This window comes from Ovis canadensis, chromosome 9 (assembly GCF_042477335.2).
Source record: "Ovis canadensis isolate MfBH-ARS-UI-01 breed Bighorn chromosome 9, ARS-UI_OviCan_v2, whole genome shotgun sequence".
Taxonomy (NCBI): Eukaryota; Metazoa; Chordata; class Mammalia; order Artiodactyla; family Bovidae; genus Ovis; species Ovis canadensis.
The window spans coordinates 90726811-90754118 of NC_091253.1; the positions used below are offsets into that span (position 1 = coordinate 90726811).

At 43.7% G+C, this 27308-nt stretch overlaps 1 long non-coding RNA gene across 1 annotated transcript in view; it reads left to right on the top strand.

Moving 5' to 3' along the window:
• LOC138445962 (uncharacterized) overlaps nucleotides 1-27308 on the top strand; it is a 76972-nt gene that overhangs the window by 11927 nt on the left and 37737 nt on the right. The window contains exon 2 of the long non-coding RNA XR_011259068.1: nucleotides 15562-15685. This is a non-coding gene — a long non-coding RNA (uncharacterized lncRNA). The remainder of the gene's footprint in view (nucleotides 1-15561; nucleotides 15686-27308) is intronic.

The window sequence follows — 27308 nt, forward strand, 5'->3', positions numbered from 1 at the left end:
AAGAATCTGCCTGCAACGTGGGAGACCTGGGTTCGATACTGGGTGGGGAAGATCCCCTGGATAAGGGAAAGGGTACAGTCCACAGCATCGCAAAGAGTCGGTCATGACTAAGCGACTAAGCAAAGCACAGCACGGGATCCAAAATCAAAGGGAGTGAATGTGTTAGATCAGCTCCACCTGTAAGAAAGTAAGATTTGCCTGCATGCTCATGTAAACTTAAAATATTCTGAATAGCTACGCTATCATTATGACACAAAGGGATATTCTTATTCTCCAAGTACAGTGTTATATTTTAGGGTAATGTGGAGGTCATGGAGCCAGAGCCCACAAGCCAGTTGTGTAACACCAAGCAGTCTTGGAACACCTGCAGCAGCGGCTCCTGCTCCTGCTCAAGGGATGTTCTTCTCCAGGGAGTCAGGTGTGGTGCACTCCCAATCAACCAGAGACAGAGTTGTGGGAACTGGACACTCTCAGTTTTGAAGGTTGGTTGTGCCTCAGTTAACATGGATTTCAGTTCAGTTCAGTCCAGTTGCTCAGTCGTATCAACTCTTTGTGACCCCATGGACCGCAGCACACTAGGCTTCCCTGTCCATCACCAACTCCTGGAGTTTACTCAAACTCATTTCCATTGAGTCGGTGATGCCATCCAACCATCTCATCCTCTGTCATCCCCTTCTCTTCCCGCCTTCAATCTTTCCCAGCTTCAGGGTCTTTTCAAATGAGTCAGCTCTTCACATCAGGTGGCCAAAGTATTGGAGTTTCAGCTTCAGCATCAGTTCTTCCAAAGAATATTGAATTTCCTTTAGGATGGACTGGTTGGATCTCCTTGCAGTACAAGGGACTCTCAAGAGCCTTCTTCAATACCACAATTCAAAAGCATCAATTTTGTGGCACTCGGCTTTCTTTATAGTCCAACTCTCACATCCATACAAGACCACTGGAAAAACCATAGCCTTGACTAGATGGACCTTGGTTGGTAAAGTAATGTCTCTGCTTTTTAATATGCTGACTACATTGGTCATAACTTTCATTCCAAGGAGTAAGCATCTTTTAATTTCATGGCTGCAGTCACCATCTGCAGTGATTCTGGAGCCCCCAAAAATAAAGTCTCCCACTGTTTCCCCATCTATTTGCCATGAAGTGATGGGACCAGATGCCATGATCTTCGTTTTCTGAATGTTGAGCTTTAAGGCAACTTTTTCACTCTCCTCTTTCACTTTCATCAAGAGGCTCTTTAGTTCCTCTTCACTTTCTACCATAAGGGTGGTGTCATCTGCATATTTGAGGTTATTGATATTTCTTCCAGCAATCTGGATTCCAGCTTGTGCTTCATCCAGTCCTGCATTTCTCATGACATACTCTGCATATAAGTTAAATAAGCAGGGTGACAATATACAGCCGTGACGTACTCCTTTTCCTATTTGGCACCAGTCTGTTGTTCCATGTCCAGTTCTAACTGTTGCTTCCTGACCTGCATACAGATTTCTCAAGAGGCAGGTTGGGTGGTCTGGTATTCCCATCTCTTTCAGAATTTTCCACAGTTTATTGTGATCCACACAGTCAAAGGCTTTGGCATAGTCAGTAAAGCAGAAATAGTTTTTCTGGAACTCTCTTGCTTTTTCCATGATCCAGCAGATGTTGGCAATTTGATCTCTGGTTCTTCTGCCTTTTCTAAATCCAGCTTGAACATCTGGAAGTTCATGGTTCATATATTGTTAAAGCCTGGCTTGGAGAATTTTGAGCATTATTTCACTAGTGCGTGGTGGTGGTGGTGGTTTAGTGGCTAAGTTGTGTCTGACTCTTGAGATCCCATGGACTGTAGCCTGTCAGGCTTCTCTGTCCATGGGATTCTCCAGGCAAGAATATTGGAGTGCATTGCTATTTCCTTCTCCAGGGGATCTTCCCGACCCAGGAATTGAACCCAGGTCTCCTTCATTAAAGGCAAATGATTTGCCAACTGAGCTATGAGGGGAAGTAAGATGAGTGCAATTGTGCGGTAGTTTGAGCATTCTTTGGCATTATCTTTCTTTGGGATTGGAGTGAAAACTGACCTTTTCCAGTCCTGTGGCCACTGCTGAGTTTTCCAAATTTGCTGGCATATTGAGTGCAGCACTTTCACAGCATCATCTTTCAGGATTTGAAACAGCTCAACTGGAATTCCATCACCTCCACTAGCTTTGTTTGTAGTGATGCTTCCTAAGGCCCGCTTGACTTCACATACCAGGATGTCTGGCTCTAGGTGAGTGATCACACCTTCATGATTATCTGGGTAATGAAGATCTTTTTTGTACAGTTCTTCTGTGTATTCTTGCCACCTCTTCTTAATATCCTCTGCTTCTATCAGGTCCATACCATTTCTGTCCTTCATTGAGCCCATCTTTGCATGAAATGTTCCCATGATATCTCTAATTTTCTTGAAGAGATCTCTAGTCTTTCCCATTCTACTGTTTTCCTCTATTTCTTTGCATTGATCACTGAGGAAGGCTTTCTTATCTCTCCTTGCTATTCTTTGGAACTCTGCATTCAAATGGGTATATCTTTCCTTTTCTCCTTTGCTTTTGGCTTCTTTTCTTTTCATAGCTATTTGTAAGGCCTCTTCAGACAGCCATTTTGCTTTTTTGCATTTCTTTTCCATGGGGATGGTCTTGATCCCTGTCTCCTGTGCAGTGTCACGAACCTCCATCCATAGAGGAGGTTCTGTCCATCAGATCTAGTCCCTTAAATCTATTTGTCACTTCCACTGTATAATCATAAGGGACTTGACTTAGGTCATACCTGAATGGTCTAGTGGTTTTCCCTACTTTTTCCAATTCAAGTCTGAATTTGGCAATAAGGAGTTCATGATCTGAGCCACAGTCAGCTCCCGGTCTTGTTTTTGCTGACTTTATAGAGCTTCTCCATCTTTGGCTGCAAAGAATATAATCAGTCTGATTTCGGTGTTGACCATCTGGTGATGTCCATGTGTAGAGTCTTCTCTTGTGTTGTTGGAAGAGGGTGTTTGCTATGACCAGTGCATTTTCTTGGCAAAACTCTATTAGTCTTCGCCCTGCTTCATTTTGTACTCCAAGGCCAAATTTGCCTGTTACTCCAGGTGTTTCTTGACTTCCTACTTTTGCATTCCAGTCCCCTATAATGAAAAGGACATCTTTTTGGGGTGTTAGTTCTAAAAGGTATTGTAGGTCTTCATAGAACCATTCAACTTCAGCTTCATCAGCATTACTGTTTGGGGCATAGACTTGGATTACTGTGATACTGAATGGTTTGCCTAGGAGACAAACAGAGATCATTCTGTCGTTTTTGAGATTGCATCCAAGTACTGCATTTCAGACTCTTTTGTTGACCATAATGGCTACTCCATTTCTTCTGAGGGATTTCTGCCCGCAGTAGTAGATATAATGGTCATTTGAGTTAAATTTACCCATTCCAGTCCATTTTAGTTCACTGATTCCTAGAATGTTGACGTTCACCCTTGCCATCTCTTGTTTGACCACTTCCAATTTGCCTTAATTCATGGACCTGACATTCCAGGTTCCTATGCAATATTGCTCTTTACAGGATCGGACCTTGCTTCCATCACCAGTCACATCCACAACTGGGTGTTGTTTTTGCCACCCAAGATGGATGGGTCATGGTGGAGAGTTCTGACAAAACGTGGTCCACTGGAGAAGGGAATGGCAAACCACTTCAGTATTCTTGCCTTGAGAATCCCATGAACAGTATGACAAGGCAAAAAGATAGGACACTGAAAGATTAATTCCCCAGGTCGTTAGGTGCCTAATATGCTACTGGAGATCAGTGGAGAAATAACTCTAGAAAGAATAAAGAGACAGAGCCAAAGCAAAAATAACACCCAGTTGAGTTAGATAAGTCTGTGGTCCATGTAATCAGTTTGATTAGTTTTCTGGAACTGTGGTTTTCATTCTGTCTGTCCTCTGATAAGGATAAGAGGCTTATGGAAGCTTCCTCATGGGAAAGACTGACTGTAGGGGAAACTAGGTCTTATTTTGATGGATTTAGCCTCCTCCATTTCCACACCTGTAAAATGTGAAAGCATGGCTGTCCTACCATGTAGGGTCATTGTGAGGATTCTGTGGGGCAAGGCTTGGATACTTAGAACAGGAGTAGGCACATGGCTGGTGCTTGAGAAAGTTATCATCATTGTTATCATAAAAAAATAAATCTCAACTGACTATGAAGTGTGGGGGTCTCAGGAACAGAGGGGGTGTTCTCACAGGCACCTCTCTTTTTCATTAGGTTATGTCACAAGTACATAGATAGAATTATTAGGTTTACTGCATGTGGCAAGCTAAGTAATGCCCCATCCGAAGAGATACGTATGTCCTAATCTCCTAATCATGATTATCTGGGTCGTGAAGATCTTTTTTGTACAGTTCTTCCATGTATTCTTGCCACCTCTTCTTAATATCTTCTGCTTCTGTTAGGTCCAGACCATTTCTGTCCTTTATCGAGCCCATCTTTGCATGAAATGTTCCCTTGGTATCTCTAATTTTCTTGAAGAGATCTCTAGTCTTTCCCATTCTGTTGTTTTCCTTGATTTCTTTGCATTGATTGCTGAAGAAGGCTTTCTCATCTCTTCTTGCTATTTTTTGGAACTCTGCATTCAGATGCTTATATCTTTCCTTTTCTCCTTTGCTTTTCGCCTCTCTTCTTTTCACAGCTATTTGTAAGGCCTCCCCAGATAGCCATTTTGCTTTTTTGCATTTCTTTTCCATGGGGATGGTCTTGATCCCTATCTCCTGTACAGTGTCACGAACCTCATTCCATAGTTCATCAGGCACTCTATCTATCAGATCTAGACCCTTAAATCTATTTCTCACTTCCACTGTATAATCATAAGGGACTTGACTTAGGTCATACCTGAATGGTCTAGCAGTTTTCCCTACTTTCTTCAATTTCAGTCTGAATTTGGTAATAAGGAGTTCATGATCTGAGCCACAGTCAGCTCCCGGTCTTGTTTTTGTTGACTGTATAGAGCTTCTCCATCTTTGGCTGCAAAGAATATAATCAGTCTGATTTCGATGTTGACCATCTGGTGATGTCCATGTGTAGAGTCTTCTCTTGTGTTGTTGGAAGAGGGTGTTTGCTATGACCAGTGCATTTTCTTGGCAAAACTCTATTAGTCTTTGCCCTGCTTCATTCCACATTCCAAGGCCAAATTTGCCTGTTACTCCAGGTGTTTCTTGACTTCCTACTTTTGCATTCCAGTCTCCTATAATGAAAAGGACATCTTTTTGGGGTGTTAGTTCTAAAAGGTCTTGTAGGTCTTCATAAAACCGTTCAACTTCAGTTTCTTCAGCGTTACTGGTTGGGGCATAGACTTGGATAACTGTGATACTGAATGGTTTGCCTTGGAGACAAACAGAGATCATTCTGTCGTTTTTGAGATTGCATCCAAGTACTGTATTTTGGACTCTTTTGTTGACCACGACGGCTACTCCATTTCTTCTGAGGGATTCCTGCCCGCAGTAGTAGATGTAATGGTCATCTGAGTTAAATTCACCCATTCCAGTCCATTTTAGTTCGCTGATTCCTAGAATGTTGACGTTCACCCTTGCCATCTCTTGTTTGACCACTTCCAATTTGCCTTAATTCATGGACCTGACATTCCAGGTTCCTATGCAATATTGCTCTTTACAGCATCGGATCTTGCTATCACCAGTCACACCCACAACTGGGTATTGTTTTTACTTTGACTCCATCCCTTCATTCTCTCTGAAGTTATTTCTCCACTGATCTCCAGTAGCATATTGGGCACCTAATGACCTGGGGAGTTCCTCTTTTGGTATCCTATCATTTTGCATTTTCATACTGTTCATGGGGTTCTCAAGGCAAGAATACTGAAGTGGCTTGCCATTCCCTTCTCCAGTGGACCACATACTGTCAGGCCTCTCCACCATGACCCACCCGTCTTGGGTTGCCCTGCAAGCATTGCTTGGTTTCATTGAGTTAGACAAGGCTGTGGTCCTAGTGTGATTAGATTGACTAGTTTTCTGTGAGTATGGTTTCAGTGTGTCTGCCCTCTGATGCCCTATTGCAACACTTACCATCTTACTTGGGTTTCTCTTACCTTGGCGTGGGATATCCCTTCACGGCTTCTCCAACAAAGCACAGCCACTGTTCCTTACCTTGGATGAGGGGTATCTCCTTACCGCCACCGTTTCTGACCTTCAATGTGGGATAGCTCCTCTAGGCCCTCTGGTGCCTGCGCAGCCAGCACTCCTCGGGTTGCTCCTCCTGGCTGCCAGCCCTCGCCTCGAGCGTGGGTGGCTCCTCCCAGCTGCCGCCCCTGGCCTCGGGCTTGGGGTGGCTCCTCAAGGTCACCGCCCCTGCCCTCGATGATGTGATCACTAATCTAGAGCCAGACATCTTGGAATGTGAAATCAAGTGGGCCTTAGAAAGCATCACTACCAGCAAAGCTAATGGAGGTGATGGAATTCCAGTTGAGCTCTTTCTAATACTGAAAGATGATGCTGTGAAAGTGCTGCACTCAATATGCCAGCAAGTTTGGAAAACTCAGCAGTGGCCACAGGACTGGAAAAGGTCAGTTTTCATTCCAATTCCAAAGAAAAGCAATGCCAAAGAATGCTCAAACTACCACACAATTGCACTCATCTCACACGCTAGTAAAGTAATGCTCAAAATTCTCCAAGCCAGACTTCAGCAATATGTGAACCATGAACACCCTGATGTTCAAGCTGGTTTTAGAAAAGGCAGAGGAACCAGACATCAAATTGCCAACATCTGCTGGATCATAGAAAAAGCAAGAAAGTTCCAGAAAAGTATCTATTTCTGCTTTATTGACTATGCCAAAGCCTTTGATTGTGTGGATCACAATAAACTGTGGAAAATTCTTCAAGAGATAGGAATACCAGACCACCTGACCTGCCTCTTGAGAAATCTGTATGCAGGTCAGGAAACAACAGTTAGAACTGGACATGGAACAACAGACTGGTTCCAAATAGGAAAAGGAGTACGTCAAAGCTGTATATTGTCACCCTGCTTATTTAACTTCTATGCAGAGTACATCATGAGAAACGCTGGGTTGGAAGAAACACAAGCTGGAATCAAGATTGCTGGGAGAAATATCAATAACCTCAGATATGCAGATGACACCACCCTTATGGCAGAAAGTGAAGAGGAGCTAAAAAGCCTCTTGATGAAAGTGAAAGAGGAGAGTGAAAAAGCTGGCTTAAAGCTCAACATTCAGAAAACAAAGATCATGGCATCTGGCCCCATCACTTCATGGGAAATAGATGGAGAAACAGTAGAAACAGTGTCAGACTTTATTTTGGGGCTCCAAAATCACTGCAGATGGTGACTGCAGCCATGAAACTAAAAGACGCTTACTCCTTGGAAGAAAAGTTATGACCAACCTAGATAGTATATTCAAAAGCAGAGACATTACTTTGCCGACTAAGGTCCATCTAGTCAAGGCTACTGTTTTTCCAGTGGTCATGTATGGATGTGAGAGTTGGACTGTGAAGAAGGCTGAGCACCGAAGAATTGATGCTTTTGAACTGTGGTGTGGGAGAAGACTCTTGAGGGTCCCTTGGACTGCAAGGAGATCCAACCAGTCCATTCTGAAGGAGATCAGCCCTGGGATTTCTTTGGAAGGAATGATGCTAAAGCTGAAACTCCAGTACTTTGGCCACCTCATGAGAAGAGTTGACTCATTGGAAAAGACTCTGATGCTGGGAGAGATTGGGGGCAGGAGGAGAAGGGGACGACCGACAATGAGATGGCTGGATGGCATCGCTGACTCGATGGACGTGAGTCTGAGTGAACTCCGGGAGATGGTGATGGACAGGGAGGGCTGGCGTGCTGCAATTCATGGGGTCGCAAAGAGTCGGACATGACTGAGCGACTAAACTGAACTGAATCTCCTAATCCCTGGAATCTTCGAAGTGACGTGACTCAGTCGTGTCTGACTCTTTGGGACCCCATGGACTGTAGCCTACCAGGCTCCTCCATTCATGAGATTTTCCAGGCAATAATCCTGGAGTGGGCTGCCATTTCCTTCTCCAGGGGATCTTCCCAACCCAGGGATTGAACACGGGTCTCCAGCATTGTAGACAGATGCTTTACTGTCTGAGCCACCATTGCCACCCAGAAAGAAAATGAAGTAGCTCAGTCATGTCCGACTCTCTCTGACCCCATGGACTGTAGCCTACTAGGCTCCTCCATCCATGGGATTTTCCAGGCAGGAATACTGGAGTAGGCTGCCATTTCCTTCTCCAGGAGATCTTCCCGACCCAGGGATTGACCCGGGTTCAATCCCTGGAACTTGTAGATGCCATTTTATACAGAAAAACAACAACAACAACCACTTGGCAGTTTTGATTAAGTTAAAGAATTTGAGATGGGGATAAAATCTAGGATTATCTGGGTGGACCAATATCCAATAAATCCTGGTAAGAAAGAGATAGGATGAGATTTGACACACACATAAAAGAAAACAAGGTGACCACAAAATGATGAGGTCAAAAGCCAAGGAATGCATAGCTCATCAGAAGCTGGAAAAGACAAAGAACAATTTCTCCTCTAGAGGGAGTATGGTCCTGCTGACACACTGATCTCAGCCCAGTGAGTCTGCTTTGTTTTCTGGCGTCTAGGGCTGGGAAAGAATAAATTTCTCTCTACCAAGTTATTTTAAGCCACCAAGTTGTGTTTAAGCAGCCTCTGGAAACTTAACTGCTTGGTTGAATTATTACAATATCTGTGTTTATAATTTTTATTTTTCCTATTTGTTTTTAAAGTTATGGCCTTCATTCATTATGTCTTTTGAGGGGGAAAAAAATCTTTTGAAGTTTGTGGACCCAAGATTCAAGTTCTAAGTGGTAAATTTTGATACTTTTTTCTTCACTTTTACTGAGCAGTAGAAAGTTGTTTTGCTCAATATTAATCTTCAGTGCAGAGCTTCAGTACAATTCATATTTTAATACATAAATTGCCTTTTAATCTTTAATAAAGAATCTGAATTTAGAGTGTTGAAGGTCTGAGGACTGGGTAAGAATTTATATTTTGTTTTTCTCATGGTAAGTTGTTTAAAAAGCTGATTATTTATTAATGATGTTTCTAATAGAGTTAAGTGTTGAAAACAATTGGCCTTTCCTTTATTGCAAAGTCTAGATTTCCCACAGTGAAATCACATGCTGGAAAGGGAGCAGCAAGACATTTGGTTGTTCTTTTTACTTTTCTGGAAAATGTTCTAGGGACAGCTGGACAGAATGTTGTAAACCGTGTGCACTCAGTGGAGGACCATGAGTTCAGGGACCTGGGGACTGGTCATGCCTTCCACCTTGTTTGTTGGCCAAATAAACTCACTTGTTTGTGATGGTCAGAGAATTCCTATAAAGAGAGTCAATACTTTTCTCCCTGTAAAAAAAAGCAAATACACTTGAATGTTATTATTCATAGTAGTTCTATAAAGTCACTATAAGTGCTGAATTAGCAAATACTGATATGATCAATAACCTCAGATATGCAGATGACACCACCCTTATGGCAGAAAGTGAAGAGGAACTAAAAAGCCTCTTGATGAAAGTGAAAGAGGAGAGTGAAAAAGTTGGCTTAAAGCTCAACATTCAGAAAATGAAGATCATGGCATCTGGCCCCATCACTTCATGGGAAATAGATGGGGAAACAGTGGAAACAGTGTCAGACTTTACTTTTTAGGAGCTCCAAAATCACTGCAGATGGTGACTGCAGCCATGAAACTAAAAGACGCTTACTCCTTGGAAGAAAAGTTATGACCAACCTAGATAGTATATTCAAAAGCAGAGACATTACTTTGCCGACTAAGGTCCATCTAGTCAAGGCTACTGTTTTTCCAGTGGTCATGTATGGATGTGAGAGTTGGACTGTGAAGAAGGCTGAGTGCCGAAGAATTGATGCTTTTGAACTGTGGTGTTGGAGAAGACTCTTGAGGGTCCCTTGGACTGCAAGGAGATCCAACCAGTCCATTCTGAAGGAGACCAACCCTGGGATTTCTTTGGAAGGAATGATGCTAAAGCTGAAACTCCAGTACTTTGGCCACCTCATGAGAAGAGTTGACTCATTGGAAAAGACTCTGATGCTGGGAGGGATTGGGGGCAGGAGGAGAAGGGGACGACCGAGGATGAGATGGCTGGATGGCATCGCTGACTCGATGGATGTGAGTCTGAGTGAATTCCGGGAGATGGTGATGGACAGGGAGGGCTGGCGTGCTGCGATTCATGGGGTCGCAAAGAGTTGGACACGACTGAGCGACTGAACTGAACTGAACTGAACTGATATGAGCTCCTAGCGGAAAAGGAGGGTTAGGTTCCTGCGGGCTCTGGTCGCTTTTTCATCAGCTGACAATACGTGACCTTATAGATATATACTGTTGACGCCTTACTGAGCACATAGTGTTGCTTCATTCACATTGAACTCATAGCACAAAACTCACACCTGAACAAAGACCATCTGACACAGGTGTGCACTTTTGTTCTGCACGTGTCCTTGAATGACTGCAGAAACACAAGTGAGGTTACAAACACGTTTCAGTGAGTGGGAAAATTTGAAAACACAGGATCCGCGAATCATGAGGAGAAAATGTATCCCCATAGGAGGTGGACAAAGCAGACTTTCTCAGCAATGTTTGATGGGAAGGGACTTTATTCACACATATAAACGGAGCCCGTGCTCCGAGGAAGAGATGGTTCTTATTGTAATGAGGCTTAGAGTCCTGTCAGGGAGCTGGGTGTGGAAACAGAGGCCTGCACCTCTGATGCTATCACAGATCTGGGTCTGAGGACTCAGGGCACAACTGAAGGAGCCATGGTGATTCCTCACGATCCAGGAGAAGCAAGCATGTCAGGGAGAACTAGAGAACTACAGAGCTACAGAGGGCCCTTCCTGACAGCAAGTCTCTCTAAAGCGGGAAGAAGAGCCCAAGAAACCTAGGCTCCAGGGAGATGGAAGAGAAGGGAAGGGGAGCTGAGGGGCAGCAACAGGAGGCTTGCTTTCTTCACGGTTCTGTTTGGAGTCTGTGCTCTGTGTACTATTAACAAATGTAGGAAGGTTTTAGATATGATTACCTTCTCTGGTAGCTCAGCTGGTAAGAATCTGCCTGCAATGCAGGAGGCCTTCTTTGGATTCCTGGTTCAGGAAGATCCCCGGCTCAGGAAGATCCCCTGGAGAAGGGATCGACTACCCACTCCAGTATTCTTGGGCTTCCCTGGTGGCTCAGCTGGCAAAGAATCTGCCTGCAATGCAGGAGATCTGGGTTTGATCCCTGTGTTGGGAAGATCCCTTGGATGAGGGCATGGCAACCCACGCCAGTATTCTTGGGCTTCCCTGGTGGCTCAGACAGTAAAGAATCCACCTGCAATGTGGGAGACCTGGGTTTGATCCCTAGGTTGGGAAGATCCCCTGGAGGAGGGCATAGCAACGCACTCCAGGATTCTTGCCCAGAGAATCCCCATGGACGGAGGAGCCTGGAGGGCTGTAGTCCAAGGGGTCACAAAGAGTCAGACAAGACTGAGCAACTAAGCACAGCACACAGCATGCTCTGTTTAATTGATCTTGATGGAGTCACAGGAGAAAATTAAATATGAAGAGGGATTCAGTTCAAGTGAAACCAAAGTGCTTTATGGAATGATTTAAGTTCTTAAATATAATTTTTCTGGTACAAGATCTAGAGTTAAAGGGGGGCATTGATCTTATCAAGTCTTATTTCTTTATTTTCCAGAAAGGATTGAGTAGTCTGTCCCAGGTTTTATAGTGGCAAGGCTAAAACTAGGGGCTCCTCATGACAATTTCCACTCTGCATAATCTTTAAAAATAGACTTTATTTTGTAGAGCAGTTTCATGTTCACAGCAAAACAGAGCCAGGAGTGGAGAGTTCCATATGCCCTGGCCCCAATCCCCCATTATTATCAACATCCAGCAGCAGAGCGGTACATTCATTACCATCCGTGAACCCACCCTGACACATCACTAGGAGCCAAAGTCCACAGTTTATATTCAGATTCAGTCTTGGTGATGTTGATTCTGTGTGTTGTAAGGAAAATACAGTGACATGCATTCTCCATTACAGCATCACGCTGAATAGTTTCATTGCCCCCAAAACCTTTGTGTTCCACCTGTTTATCCACCTCCCTGACAACCACTGATTTTTTTTTTTACTGCCTCCATAGTTTTGCCTTTTTTCAGAATGTCATATGATTGAAATCAAACAGTATGTAGCTTTTCAGATGGGCTTCTTTCACTTAGTAATATGCATTTAAAGTTCCTCCATGTCTATTCATGGCTTTATTGTTCCTTTCTTTTTAGCACTGAATCATCTGAATTCAGTTTATCCATTCACCTACTGAGGGACATCTTGGTTTCTTCCATGTTTTGAAAATGATGAATAAAGGTGCTATAAATATCTGTGTGGAAGCTTTCATGTAGACCTAAGTTTTCAGCTCCTTTGGGTAAATACCTGGGAATGTGGTGCTGGCTTATATGGTAAGAGCATATGCTTAGTTTTGTGAGAAACTGCCAAATTGTCTTACACAGTGACTGTATCCTTTTGCATTTCCACCAGCAGTGGGTGAGAATTCCTATTACTCTACATCCCCACCAGCATCTGGTACTGATAGTGTTCTGGATTTTCTCTGTTCTAATAGGTATGTAGTGATATCTCGCTGTGTTAATTTCTATTTCCCTGATGAGATAGGATATGGAGTATCTTTTTACATGTTCACTTGATGTGTATATATATATAAATATATATATATATGTTGATGAGGTAGCTCTTAAGGCTTTTGAATCATCTTTTAGTCAGGTTGTTTGTTTTCTTATTGAGTTTTAAGAGTTCTTTTTATATTTTGGACACAAGTGCTTGATCAGATGTGTCTTTTGCAAATATCTTCTCCCAGTTTGTGGCGCGTCGTCTCGTTCTCTTGACTCTGCATCACCTTTTTCGCACAGTGTGGGTGCTCAGTGAATATTGACTAGATGAGTGAATTAATGACGTAAGATCTCTGAAATTGAAATAGAAGCCTATGAATCTTTTCTAGGTGCTGGTTACAAGTGGGTGTTCATTCCGTTCATTCATCAAGATGTATACATTTTTCTCTCTAGCTTACAAGCTTAAAAAAAAAAGAAAAATAAGAAAAAATCCACAGGAAAATACAATTTGAAAGAAAAATGTCCAGATTATATGAAATGTCTACTATCTGACAGAAAGCTAGAATTTTGAAGTGATCTTAGAAATAATCTAGTCCCATTTTACAGATGTCAAAGCTTAATTGCAAAGGCCCTGTCACTTGGGCCTTTCAGTAAGAGCAGAGTCCCAACAATAAGCCAACAGACGTAGAATCTGATAGACCTCCTCTGTGAGGCTCCTTTTCCTCATCTGAAAAATCATGATGATAATAACACACTGACCTCATAAGGCTGTCCTGAGGATTAAGTAAGAACTATGTGTGGGAAGCACTGAGCCTTGGCCCCGGCCGATGATGCGCTCAGTAAATGTCGCGGTTAATGTCACTGCTATTGCTACAACTCCAAGCGCAGGACTTTGCAAATAGCATTTGTTTAATAAATACTGAGTTCTAGTCTATACTCTCATTTGGAAGGAAGGAGGGGGATGGTGGTAGTGGTTTCAGCATTGGTCCCTAAGAACAAACAGGATGGCAATTTCTCAAAAAAATTTAGAAAAGCTGCTTGGAATCTAACGTAACTGCCTGCTACGAAAGTGGGTATTTGTAAATAAATGGATGGCATTATTTCCAGGATCCTAAAATGCTAACATTTACACAATGAATGTTTAGCATTTACTTTGCATGCCAAGTCCCCTCCAGTCACTCTCCTGTTCATCTTCACCACAAACCAGCCTTGCGGAAGACTGCTCAGCAGCAGCGACGGCGGGGGTCGTCTCCCATAACTCGAAGATAAGCAACCCCGTCCAACCAGCTCCTGACCCCAACACTGCTTCTCTGGGGGAGGTTCTGGGTTGGGTGTTAGGGACACTGAAGCTTCAGTGCATCCTTGGAGGGAAATTCAGTCGAGGGCTTACCTCTTAGGTCTATTGTTGAATTTTTACATGTTTTTAAATAAACATTTACTACTGTGAATGGGTGAAACATAAACACCTAAAATACACCACATGTTAAAAGCCCTGTTGGACATTTTCGCATTTCTACCAGGAGCTTAAAAATCTGAAAGTGACTGAGAGCCGCCCTCAGCCTCTCCCAAATCTGTCACAGTGCCCACAGCAGCATGACGGTGATAAATGCAGTACCAGCTAGCACTTACTGAGCAGGAGAGCAGAGGGGTGCTGAGGAAGTGGGCTCTGCCCATGAGTGCGTGTGTGCGTGTGTGCTGAGTCACTTCAGTTCTGTCCGACTCTTTGGAACACCACCGACAGGAGCCCACCAGGCAAGAATACTGGAGTGGGTTGCCGTGCCCTCCTCCAGAGGATCTTCCCAAGCCAAGGATCGAACCTGCATCTCTTGTGTCTCTTGAATTGGCAGGAAGGTTCGTTACCACCAGTGCCCCTGGCGCATGATTATCAACATTGAGTACCGTCCTCCTTCTGCCTCGTAACCTTGGACAAGACCCTGCTGGTTTCACTTATATCGAGCACCAGGATCTTAGTGACAAGGCCTTCTTAAAAAGGCATAGGATCCTCACAACTGCCTTGTTAAGGACAGAGTCAGGCACCTAATAATCACATGATAAGCAGTCAAATATATAGAGATAGTATCTGTCACTTAAATGTGGTTTCCCCGGATTCATAGCAATGCAGTGAGTTAGGTAGCATTATCATTTTAATGTTATAGATAATGACACTGAGGCTTCAAGAGATTAGGTAACTTGCCTGTGGTCACATTGCTTACAAGGAGCAGAGAAAGAATTCAAACACAGGCCTCTTTGATGATCAGTTCCATGTCTATTACTACCTTGCCTCTCTGCCTTATTTATAATAGGGGGGCACTGAGAAACAAGCTAAAAGCCTAACAAAAAATGAATGGTTAAATAAACTCTGAGACTTCCGCATGATGAAATGCAGCCATTAGACCCCACTGCACAGGCAGACTTCCAGTCCTGCTCCTGGCACAGCCACACGTTGCTTCCTGTCATCGGCAGGCCTGGGCACCCAGTGATTCTGATCACAGGGGTGAGTTCCAAACCTGCGAGACCTCCCCCATGCTGACCCTTGTCTTGCCGCGGTTCTGAGAATGGAGTCTCTGCATCCTGTCCTGGACAACCTCTGTTCTTTCTGAAATGTTCTCCATCCTTCCTCCTCCTCCAAGACGTCTCCCGAATGGTCTCAGTCCAGGCTGCCTCTCAGCAGTTACCAAAAGCATCTGCAATTCACTCTGGTGCCAGTGTCTTTTCCCCAACTCACCCACCCCATGCTAGAACGTAAGCGCTTGGAGGACAGGAATTGTATCCTATTTTCTTGGCCCACTTCCAGGGCCTAATACAGCAAGTTCAATAAATATTATGTAATAATAATAGCTACCGTTCGTTAACAGCTTACTCGATACTCAGCCCTGAGTTAGACACTTTATGTGCTTTCAGGAAACCCATATGGAAGAGAAGAGGACCAGAGCCACACCCTCCCTCAACATCTGAGAGGTCCCTGGACAGATAAGGTGCAAGAGTCAAGCCAGTTCAGGGCTGAGTATGAAGTGTCTAAGGGAAGGTAAGAGCTGGTCACGTCACTTAAACTCCCTGGCCTGTGTTTGACCTTCCCTGAAAAATGCGTTGGGTAGTAGTACCCACCTCAAGGAGTTCTTGGGGGGATTAAAGTTTAGCATTTAGCCCACGTGTGTGCATGCTAAGTTAATTCAGTTGTGCCTGACTTGGTTTGACCCCATGGACTGTAGCCCTCCAGGCTCCCCTGTCCATGGGATTCTCCAGGCAAGAAAGCGCTCTCCTCCAGGGGATGTTTCAGACCCAGGGATCAAACCTGCCTCTCTTATGTCTCCTGCATTGGCAAGTGGGTTCTTTACTACTCGCGCCACCTGAAAAGCCCTATTTAGCCCACAACCAGGCACGTGTTAATCATTTCACAAACATTGTCAGTATTTCCAGGCACATGTGGCAAGAGTCCTGATCAGGGCTGCAGGGCAGAGAAAGGAAGAGTGTGAGACGCTGCCATTTTTATAATCCCTGTCTAACAGCAGAGAGGGAGAGCAGGACGGTGTCTAACCAGCACCACTCAAAGGCAGGCTGATGGAACCAGAGGCCCCACCAACAATCAAGGGCTGCCACATGTCCCCTCCTCCTCAGTGGCCCTGAGCAAGATGGAGAAAACGTGACCCCCAAACTCCCTGCAACCCCCAAACTCTTTCTCTATCCCCTGGCCAGTCTTCACCCTTTGCTACCCACCTGCCTTTGAATTAGGGCTGAGGCAAGAGGGGCCTTGGGCTGTCCTCCAGCACAATAGTGGTTATTCTGAACTCTTATGGTTGAGTCCCTGGCCTCCCAACCTTGCTCACTGCTTAGGGGAGAGCTGGGGACAGCAGTCTGAAGGCGCCTGGGTCTTCAAGAGTTTTACAGGGGTGAGTTGAGGCTGGACAAGTAGGGAGAGGATGAGGAATGGGAAATTTCACAGCTGTTTTTTCTTTTAATTTGTATTGCAGCGTAGTTGATTTACAATGTTGTGTTAATTTCAGGTATCAGTTCAGTTCAGTTCAGTCGCTCAGTTGTGTCCGACTCTTTGCGACCCCATGAATCACAGCACGCCAGGCCTCCCTGTCCATCACTAACTCCCAGAGTTCACTCAGACTCACGTCCATCGAGTCAGTGATGCCATCCAGCCATCTCATCCTCTGTCGTCCCCTTCTCTTCCTGCCCCCAATCCCTCCCAGCATCAGGGTCTTTTCCAATGAGTCAACTCTTCTCTTGAGGTGGCCAAAGTACTGGAGTTTTAGCTTTAGCATCATTCCTTCCAAAGAAATCCCAGGTATACAGCAAAGTGAATCAGTTATACACACACATATATATATATTCACTTTTTTTTCAATTCTTTTCCCATGTAGATCATTGTAGAGTACTGGGTAGGGTTCACTATGCTATACACCATGGCCTTATTAGTTATCTGTTTTATATATAGTAGCGTGTACATGTCAGTCCCAGTCTCTCAGTTTATCCCTTCCCTTGCCCTTCCCTTACCCTCTAGTTTGACTGACCAAACACCAATGTCAGAGTTACTCTGTGCCAGTACTAAGTATGTGACTCATATCAACTCATTTCATCTCCTGGTGATGTGTTCAAGGCAGAGACTATTGGGAAAGAAGGTGGAAACTGAGGCCTCCAATGGCTTGATAACATGGCCCAGGTCATCAAGGTCCTGAGTGGTATAGCCAGGATCTGAATCCAGGCAGTGTCGGCTCAGAGCCTACCTTCATAGGAGTGTGTGTGTGTGTGTGTGTGTGTGTGTGTGTGTGAGAGAGAGAGAGAGAGAGAGAGAGAGACAGAGCGAGAGAGAAGGAGAGGAGAGGCAGGCTACAGGCCAGTCACAGGAGCACCTCACACAGTGAGTAGGGGGGCAGGGTGACTTTAAACGCTGGGCCCGGCCCCTCTGTCCTGCAGCCCCCGACTCCCTCCCTGCTGCCCTGCAACCCCCCAATTCTTTCTCTATCCCCTTGCCAGTCTTCACCCTTTGCTACCCGCTTGCCTTTGAATTAGGGCTGCCCTGAGACAGAAAGTAAGATGAAAGCTTACAGCAACACAAACTTGCATTTGTATTGATTTATATTACAGCAATCACAAACTTGATTTTCACTGTGAGATACTATTTTTCAGAGGCTACAATTACCTCAGGATGGAAGGCAGGGCTTGAAGTGGATCCCACAACCACTGAGGTCATCCAAGGCAGGAAGGCAGGTCAAAGAAGGGATTCCTGCAGTCTTAGCCCTGAGGATAAACCAGACACGCTAAGAGCATCTTTCCCAAGCCTTGGGCTCAGTTAATTATGACGTGTTTGCCCACAATGTAGTGGATTTGACCTGTTTTAGGTGTTGAGTTAGGATAGTAGGGAAAACCGAGAGCTGTGTCTAAGGTGTTTTTGGTAAGAAATGTTGGTGTGATCTGGAGCTCAGGAGGACAGAAGCACCCTTCCAGGGCCAGAGTCATAGCTCAGGGCCCTTCTGCTCTCATCACTGGCCCTGTCTGGCTTTCCCTGGTGACTCTATAATCTCCCTACGCTCTTTCGTAGAAGGAGCAAAGAGCCAGTAAGATGGTAGATTCAGAAGCAGATATTGCATTGACATCATTTTATAGAGCTTATCAGCAGGAGACAAATAAAATGTCCTGTTAATGTAGGATGACATCCCTCTTACCCCTACCTCTGAGCAATGCTGAAAGACAGGTGTGTAGTACGTGGTGTGGAGGGGAACAGGAGGCCATGCAGCTTTTGCCATGGGCTTTCTTGGGAGGAATAAACTGTTTTTATTTGCACATCTGATGTCAATACCAAAAGGCTTGGCCTTCCTTCTGGCCAGAAGAGTAAAGATTCATCTATAAAAATGCCTGTGCCCAGTCTCTTCAGTCGTGTCCCGCTCTTTGTGACCCTATGGACTATAGCCCACCAGGCTCCTCTGTCCTTGGGATTCTCCATACAAGACTACTGGAGTGGGTAGCCATGCTCTCCTCCAGAGTATATTCCCGACCCAGGGATCGAACCCATGTCTCCTGCATCTCCTCCATTGCAGAAGGATTATTTAACACTGAGTCACTGGGAAAGTCCATAATAATGCCTACTTTAGAGCTAAATTCTGATCTATTTGCTCCATTCTTTCTTTTCAGCCCTTTCTCTTGCTACGTCCTGAAAGGAGCAAAAAGGATCTTGTACCTGGTCCCCAGGCTAAAGGCAAACATCTTTCAAATTTTTGGCCCTAATACTCACTAGGGTCCTCTGAGAATATGCCCAGGGAGAGAGGGTCCTAGGGTCACAGACAGCAAGAAAGCTTAGAATTCACCTGGCATCTCTCATCTCAGGAAGGGAAGAAGGAACCCTTTACCGCCAGCCAGACACACGCATAGGAGCCCAATAAAACCCAGAGTGGCTGCTCTTGTTTTAAGTTGAATCAGTAACTCCAAATATATTTAAAGTGTTTTTTATTATAAAATAGTTCAGATATGTTACAAAACGACAGAGTTACTATTATAATGACAAGCAGTTTACCAACTGTCCCTCTTAAGAAATAACATAGTAGCAGGCTTGTTGAAGCCCCTTGGGTACCCGTGTTCATATCACCTTCAACTCTCTCCATTCTGGAGGCAGCCCTACATGGGCTCTACTGTTTACCATTCTGTCTGAGGTCCTTATATTTTTTTATTACATTGTTAAGAATCCCTACACAACACATTTGGTGGTTTCACTTACTTAAATTAAAATTTCCTTAAATAGAATTGTTTGGTGTATATTCTCCTGAGATTTGCTTTCATTATTAAACTTTTTTAAAAAGATACCATGCTAACGCATGAAGTTCTGGTTTACTTATTTCTTTTACTGGTCTAGTGTATCCCACTGTATGACTATATTACAGATTATTTGTTCTTCTTTCTGTTGATGGAAATTAGGTGATTATGCTTGTATGTTTGCTATGCCAGTCATTCTTTGTGCTGGGCAGAAGTGCAGGAGTTTCTCAGATGTCTACTAAGGAATAAAATTTCTGAGTTATCAAGTTTGACCATCTTGAGTTTCATAAGATACTGCCAGAGGGACTGTAGAAATGGTTGGTACCAATGGGCATTCTCACCAACAATGACAAGAGTTGATATTTTTCACATTCTGTGGGGGAGTAAAAATAATGTCAAGATGAGAATTTGCACAGAATACAGTTCAAGGCTTGTTTTCTACTGCTCTGAGTCATTTGTTTATACGTTTGCAAGGATTTGTTGACAGACTCCTGTGAGCTCATCTAAAGGTGACAATGTCTGGAGAGGGGAGGGAGGGAAATGTACAAGGTAGCATGCTCTTGCTGCTGCTGCTGCTGCTGCTAAGTCACTTCAGTCGTGTCCGAGTCTGTGCGACCCCATAGATGGCAGCCCACCAGGCTCCCCCATCCCTGGGATTCTCCAGGCAAGAACACTGGAGTGGGTTGCCATTTCCTTCTCCAATGCATGAAAGTGGAAAGTGAAAGTGAAGTTGCTCAGTCATGTGGAATCATCCAATTCCAGAGAAGGAAGGGCTCTTGGAGTAAATCGAGTCCTACCTTCTAGCTTAAGCCTCACAGAAATCTGTATGGAAGGGCCCGCTACAAAGCCTTTCTCCAGTCAGTTCACATTCTTCATGTTGCTGTTCAGTCGCCCAGTCGTGCCCCATTCTTTGCAGCCCAATGGACTGCAGCACGTCAGTCTCCCTCTCCGTCACCATCTTCCAGAGTTTGCCCAAGTCCATGCCCACTGCATCAGTGATGCCATCCAGCCATCTCATCCTCTTCTGCCCTCAGTCTTCCCCAGCATCAGGGTCTTTTCCAATGAGTCAGCAATTTGCATCAAATGGCCAAAATATTGGAGCTTCAGCTACAGCATCAGTCCTTCCAATGAGTATTCAGGGTTGATTTCCTTTAAGATTAACTGGTCTGATCTCCTTGCAGTCCAAGGGACTTTCAAGAGTCTTCTCCAGAATCACGGTTCGAAGGCATCAATTCTTTGGCAGTCTGCCTCCTTTACGGTCCAGCTCTCGCAACCGTACACGCTCAATGTTCTTTGAGCATCTGCTAAATGACAGGCCTCATACTCGATGTTGAGAAACACCGGTGAGCAAGGTCCTCAAGACACACTGTGACACACTGCAGTGAAATACTCACAGATACACAGCTGTGGTGGGCCTAGTGCCACCAAGGGATGGAAATGGGGCGCTGAAAGTGTGGAGGGTGGCAGGAGGCTATCGGGCTTCCTGAAGGTGTGGAAGAACATTCTAGGCCCTGAGGGGAGAAAGAGCCTAGATGGTGAGAGAAGGAGCCTGGAGTGGTCAGTGTTGAATGAGAGGAGGTTGCCATGAGGTGAAGCCAGAGAGGCACACAGGGCCCAGACCTATCGGGCTTCCTGAAGGTGTGGAAGAACATTCTAGGCCCTGAGGGGAGAAAGAGCCTAGATGGTGAGAGAAGGAGCCTGGAGTGGTCAGTGTTGAATGAGAGGAGGTTGCCATGAGGTGAAGCCAGAGAGGCACACAGGGCCCAGACCGCACTCCGGGTTGTGGGCCTTGTTGCAGGTCTTGGCCTTTATCTAAAAATCAGCAGAAGCCACTGCAAGTTTTAAGCCAGGAAGCGACATGATTAGATTTGAATTTTAGGAAGGCTCCTCATCTACAGTATGGAGAATCAACTGGACAGGGCACAAACGGGTGTGGGAAAGCCGGTTAGGAGGCAATCGTAAATGGTTCCCAGTGGGGAATTACAAAGGCCTGGACCGGGTGCTGGCAGAGGTAAAATCTACTTGAAAACCCCCTGGGCGCTAATTCTGTATCATTGTGTCAGGCTCTTTGCGACCCCCATGGACGGTAGCTCTCCAGGCTTCTTTATCCATGGGGATTTCCAGGCAAGAATACTGGAGTGGGTTGTCATTTCCTTCTCCAGGGACTAGGTGTGGCAAAGGTAAAAATCAAGCTGAAAATCCACTGGGTGTTAATTCTGTGTCCAGAGATGTATATGCATCGTCTCATTTAATTCATAGCATGAAGCCTAAGAGATGAATCCTGCCATCACCTCCAGTGGGTAAATGGTGAAACTGAGGCTTGGAGAGTTTAAGAAATTCACTCAAGTTTAAACATCTTGTTAAGCTGTGGTTGAGGGTGTAGAAAAGAGGGGTGAAGAATGACACAGCAAGACCCCCAGACAGAATTTGAAAATTCCCAGAAAATAAACAAACAAAAAACAAGCTGAAAGGAAATGGGACGTAATCTGCAGGCATGGACAAGGAGGCTAGGAGAACTGATTTGAGTCTCAAATCGGTCTTTGCATCTCAAATACCTTTTCTGTCTGAATAACATTCTTTGTCTCTTCTAACTCAGAGGCTCTAAGATGATTCTATGACTTTTTAAAAGTCATTCGGTCTCTCAGCGTTTCTATTTTCTCCTTAGTAAACAAGGATCATACCTCTCAACTGAGATGATACATATGAGAGTTTGTTGTAGATTTTAAAGAGATTTACAGCCATCAGTCATTATTAGGATGACCTCCAGACCCTCAGATGAGGCCAGTCCTCTCATTTGGGGGCAGTTCTCCATGTCAGAACAGGCTTCTTCATTTTGATGTGTGTTAGTTCACAAACTGGCCCCTGCATACACATAAGGAGGAGAGAGGAAAGACCGAGCAGATTACTTCAGACTGCAAGGTAGCAGGTTTAATAAACAAGGGAACTTACTTTGGAAGCTTGTTGGCTTCTCACTACTGGGGCAGCTATATGATGATTAGATCTCAGCACTTGCCCACTAGAATCTTAAAGTTTATATGAAGCACTTACTGGGCTCAGTCACATATCCCATCCAGATGGCCTCAGCAACACCTTACTCTCTCAAAGCCAGGTCCCTGGGAGAGCTCCCTGTGGGAACGTACATTCCAAGGACAGGTGAGGGAATGAGGAGCCTCTATTTCCTGGGTGCAGCTTGGGGGTCAACCAGTGGTTACATCCTCTCCATGACTTCCTCCAGCCATCTGAGACCAACTTTCTGTATCTTCCACTCTGATGGAGCTGCTGTTGGATGCTAAATCTGACCTTGCTGCCCCTCATGAGTGACAAAGCTTCAAGCATTGAGGCAGCCATTCTGCCCTTGCTGGGGAATCTCTTCACAGTGGACATCAGGTTCTCCTTTAAGCAGCTGTAGGATGAATAGATGTTACACCTCAGCACCTCAGGATTCTGCCCTTGGGTCTCCCTGGAGGCTCTCTGGTTTTGAAATGCCTGGATTAAAATGTGGCCTTTAGAGGTGAACACAAGACCCCTGCTGCTGTCTGACAAACCCTAAGTATGGGGACCTGGCTCCTCCTTAGGCCCCACTCTCCACTGCTTCCCTTGCAATGTCCTGGTCACACACTGCCAAACTGGCAGAGGCTCCGATGTGTATTGAGGAACCAACTCATTTTCACATGACTTCCTCCTGCCTTCCCCAAAAGGAGGCTTGCTTCCCATTCTTACAAGATTTAAAGAAAATTAAACATACAAACTATAGGGCTTTTACAGCTAGGACTGATGACTTCACAAGTGAATTCTATTAAACATTTAGAGAAGAGTTAACACCTATCTTTCTGAAACTGTTTCAAAACCTTGCAGGGCAGTGAACCCCTCTGAACTCATTCTGTGAGGCCACCATCACCCTGATACCAAAACCAGACAAAGATATCGCAAAAAAATATTACAGGCCAATATCACTAATGAACATAGATGCAAAAATCCTCAACAAAATACTAGCAAACAGAATCCAGCAATATATCAAAAGGATCATGCACCATAATCTAGTGGGATTTATCCTGGGGAGGCAAGGATTTTTCAAAACCCACAAATCAATCAAGGTGATATACCACATTAACAAACTAAAGAATAAAAACCATATGGTCCTCTCAATAGATGCAGGAAAAGTTTTTGATAAAATTTAACATACACATATGATAAAAAAAAAAATCTCTCTCCAGAAAGCAGCACAGAGGAAACATGCCTCCACATAATAAAGGCCATGTATGACAAGCCTACTGCTAACACAATAACAATGAAAAGCTGAAAGCATTTTCCCTAAGATTAGGAATAAGACAAGGACGCCCATCTCACCAACTTTATTCAACATCATTTTTGAAGTCCTAGCCAAAGCAATCAGACAAGAAAAAGAAATAAAATGAATCCAAATTAGAAGAAAAAAATAAAGAAGTAAAATTGCCACTGTTTGCAGATGACATGATACTATATATATACATTGGTTTGGCCAAAAAGTTTGTTCAAGTTTTTCTGTACTATCTTATGGAAAAACCTAAACTAACTTTTTGACCAGCTCGATAGAAAATCCTAAAGATGCCACCAAAAGACTATTAGAGCTCATCAATGAATTTGGTAAAATTGCATGATACAAAATTCATATATAGAAATTTGACCTGTGTGCAAAAAACTATATGACACTGATGAAAGAAATCAAAGTTGACACAAACTGATGGAGAGCTATACCATGTTTTTGGATTGGAAGAATCAATATTGTAAAAATGAGTATACTACCCAAAGCAATCCACTGAATCAATGCAATCCCTATCAAACTACCAATGGTATTTTTCACAGTACTAGAACAGAAAAATTCACAGTTTGTATGGAAACACAAAAGACCTTGCATAGCCAAAGCAATCATGAGAAAGAAAAATGAAACTGGAGGAATCAACCTTCCTGACTTCAAACTATACTACAAAGCTACAGTCATCCAGACAGGATGATATCAGCACAAAAATAGAAATATAGACCAATGAGCAAGATAGCCCAGAGATAAACCCATACACCTATGGACAACTTATATTTGACAAAGGAGGAAACAGTGTAAAATGGAGAAAATACAGTCTCTTCATTAAGTAGTGCCAGGATAACTGGACAGTCATGTGTAAAAGGATGAAATTAGGGCACTTCCTAACACTAAATACAAAAATAAGTTCAAAATGGATTAACGACTTAAATGTAAGGCCAGAAACTATAAAGCCTATAGCCACAACATAGGCAAAACACTCTTTGACATAAGTCACAGCAAGGTCTCCTTTGACTCACCTCCTAGAGTAATGGAAATAAAAATAAACAAGTGGGACCTAATTAAACTTAAAAGCTTTTGCAACGCAAAGTAAATAAGGTTAAAGGACAACCCTCAGAATGGGAGAAAATAATTGCCAAAGGAGCAACTGACAAAGGATTAATCTCCAAAATGCATAAGCAGTTCATATAGCTCAATATCAGAAAAACAAACAGCCCAATTCAAAAATGGGCAGAAGACCTAAACATACATCTTTCCAAATAATACATAGGATGGCAAATAAACACATGAAAAGATGCTCAACACTGCTCATTATTAAAGAAAGGTAAAGCAAAACTACAAGGAGATATCACCTCACACCAATCAGAATGGCCATCATCAAAAAAGCTACAAACGATAAATGCTGGAAAGGATATGGAGAAAAGGGAACTCTACTGCATTGTTGGTGGGAATGTAAATTGGTACAGCCATTATGGGGAATAGTACGGAAATTGCTTAAGTAGCAATAAAACTACCATGTGACCCAGCAATCCCACTACTGGACATATACCCTGAAAAACAATTCAAAAATACACATGTACCCCAATGTTCATTGCAGCATGTTTTGTTTGTGATAGCCAAGACATGAAAGCAACCTAGATGCCCATCAACAGAAGAATGGATAAGGAAGATGTGATGCATATATACGATGGAATATTACTCAGCCATAAAAATTAACGAATTTAAGTCAGTTGTAGTGATGTGGATGAAACTTTGTTGTTGCTGTTCAGTCAATAAGTCTGCCACCCCATGTCAGGACGTACTTAAAGTCACGTCCGTTAAGTTGGTGACATCATCCAACCATCTCATCTTCTATAGCCTCCTCCTCCTTCTGTCCTCAGTCTTTCTCAGCATCAGGGTCTTTTCCAATGAGTCGGCTCTTCACATCAGGTGGCCAAAGTATTGGAGCTTCAGCTTCAGCATAAGTCCTTCCAGTGAATACTCAAGGTTGATTTCCTTTAGGATTGACTGGTTTGATCTCCTTGCAGTCCAAGAGATGCTCAAGCATCTTCTCCAGCACCACAATTCAAAAGCATCAGTTCTTCAACACTCAGCCTTTTTTATGGTCCAACTCTCAAGTCCATACATGGATACTGGAAAAACCATAGCTTTGACTATATGAATATTTGTCAGCAAAGGGATGTCTCTGCTCTTTAATATGCAGTCTAGATTTGTCATTGCTTTTCTTCCAAGGAGAAAGTGTCTTTTAATTTCATGGCTGCAGTCACCATCCACAGTGATTTTGGAGCCCAAGAAAAGAAAATCTGTCACTGTTTCCACTTGTTCACCATCTATTTGCCTTGAAGTGATGGGACCAGATGCCATGATCTTAGTTTTTTGAAAGTCAAGTTTTAAGCCAGTTTTTTCACTCTCCTCTTTGACCTTCATCAAGAGGTTCTTTAATTCCTCTTTACTTTCTGCCATGGGGGTGGTATCATCTGCATATCTGAGGTTATTGATATTTCTCCCAACAATCTTGATTCCAGCTTGTGAGTCATCCAGCCCAGCATTTCACATGATGTACTCTGCATACAAGTTAAATAAGCAGGATGATAATATACAGTCTTGACAGAGTCTTTTCCCAATTTTGAACCAGTCAGTTGTTCCATGTCTAGTTCTAACTCTTGTTTCTTGACCTGCACAGGTTTCTCAGGAGACAGGTAATGTAGTCTGGTATTCCCATCTCTTTAAGAGTTTTCCATGATTTTTTGTGATTCACACAATCAAAGGTTTTAGCACAGACAATGAAGCATAAGTAGAGGTTTCTTGGAATTCCCTTGCTTTCCCTATGATCCAATAAATGTTGACAATTTGATCTCTGTTTCCTTTACCTTTTCTAAATCTTCTTTGTACATCTGGAAGTTCATGTACTGCTGAAGACTACCTTGAAGGATTTTAATCATGACCTTGCTAACATATGAAATGAGTGCAATTGTGCAGAAGTTTTAACATTCTTTGCCATTGTATATTTTGAGATTGGGATGAAAACTGATCTTTTCCAGCCCTGTGGCCACTGCTGAGTTTTCCAAATTTGCTGGCATATTGAGTGTAGCATTTTAACAGCATTATCTTTCAGGGTTTAAAGTAGCTCAGCTGGAATTCTATCACTTCCACTAGCTTTGTTTGTAGTAATGCTTCCTCAGGCCCATTTGACTTCACATTCCAGGATGGTTCTAGGTGAGTGACCACACCTTCATGTTTACTCAGGTCATTATGAATTTTTGGTATAGTTCTGTGTATTCTTGCCACCTCTTCTTAACCTCCTCTGCCTCTGTTAGGTCTCTTCCATCTCTGTCCTTTATTGAGCCCATCTTTGCATGAAATGCTCCCTGGGTATCTCTAATTTTCTTGAAAAGATCTCTAGTCTTTCCCATTCTATAGCTTTCCTCTATTTCTTTGCATTGTGCACTTGAGAAGGCTTTCTTATCTCTCCCCTCCCTGAGGGAAAGAACCTGCATCTCTTATGTCTCCTTGGCAAGTGGGACCCCCCAGTTGAGTATATCTTTCCCTTTCTTCTCTGCCTTTCACTTCTCTTCTTTTCTTAGCTATTTGTAAGTAAGGCCCT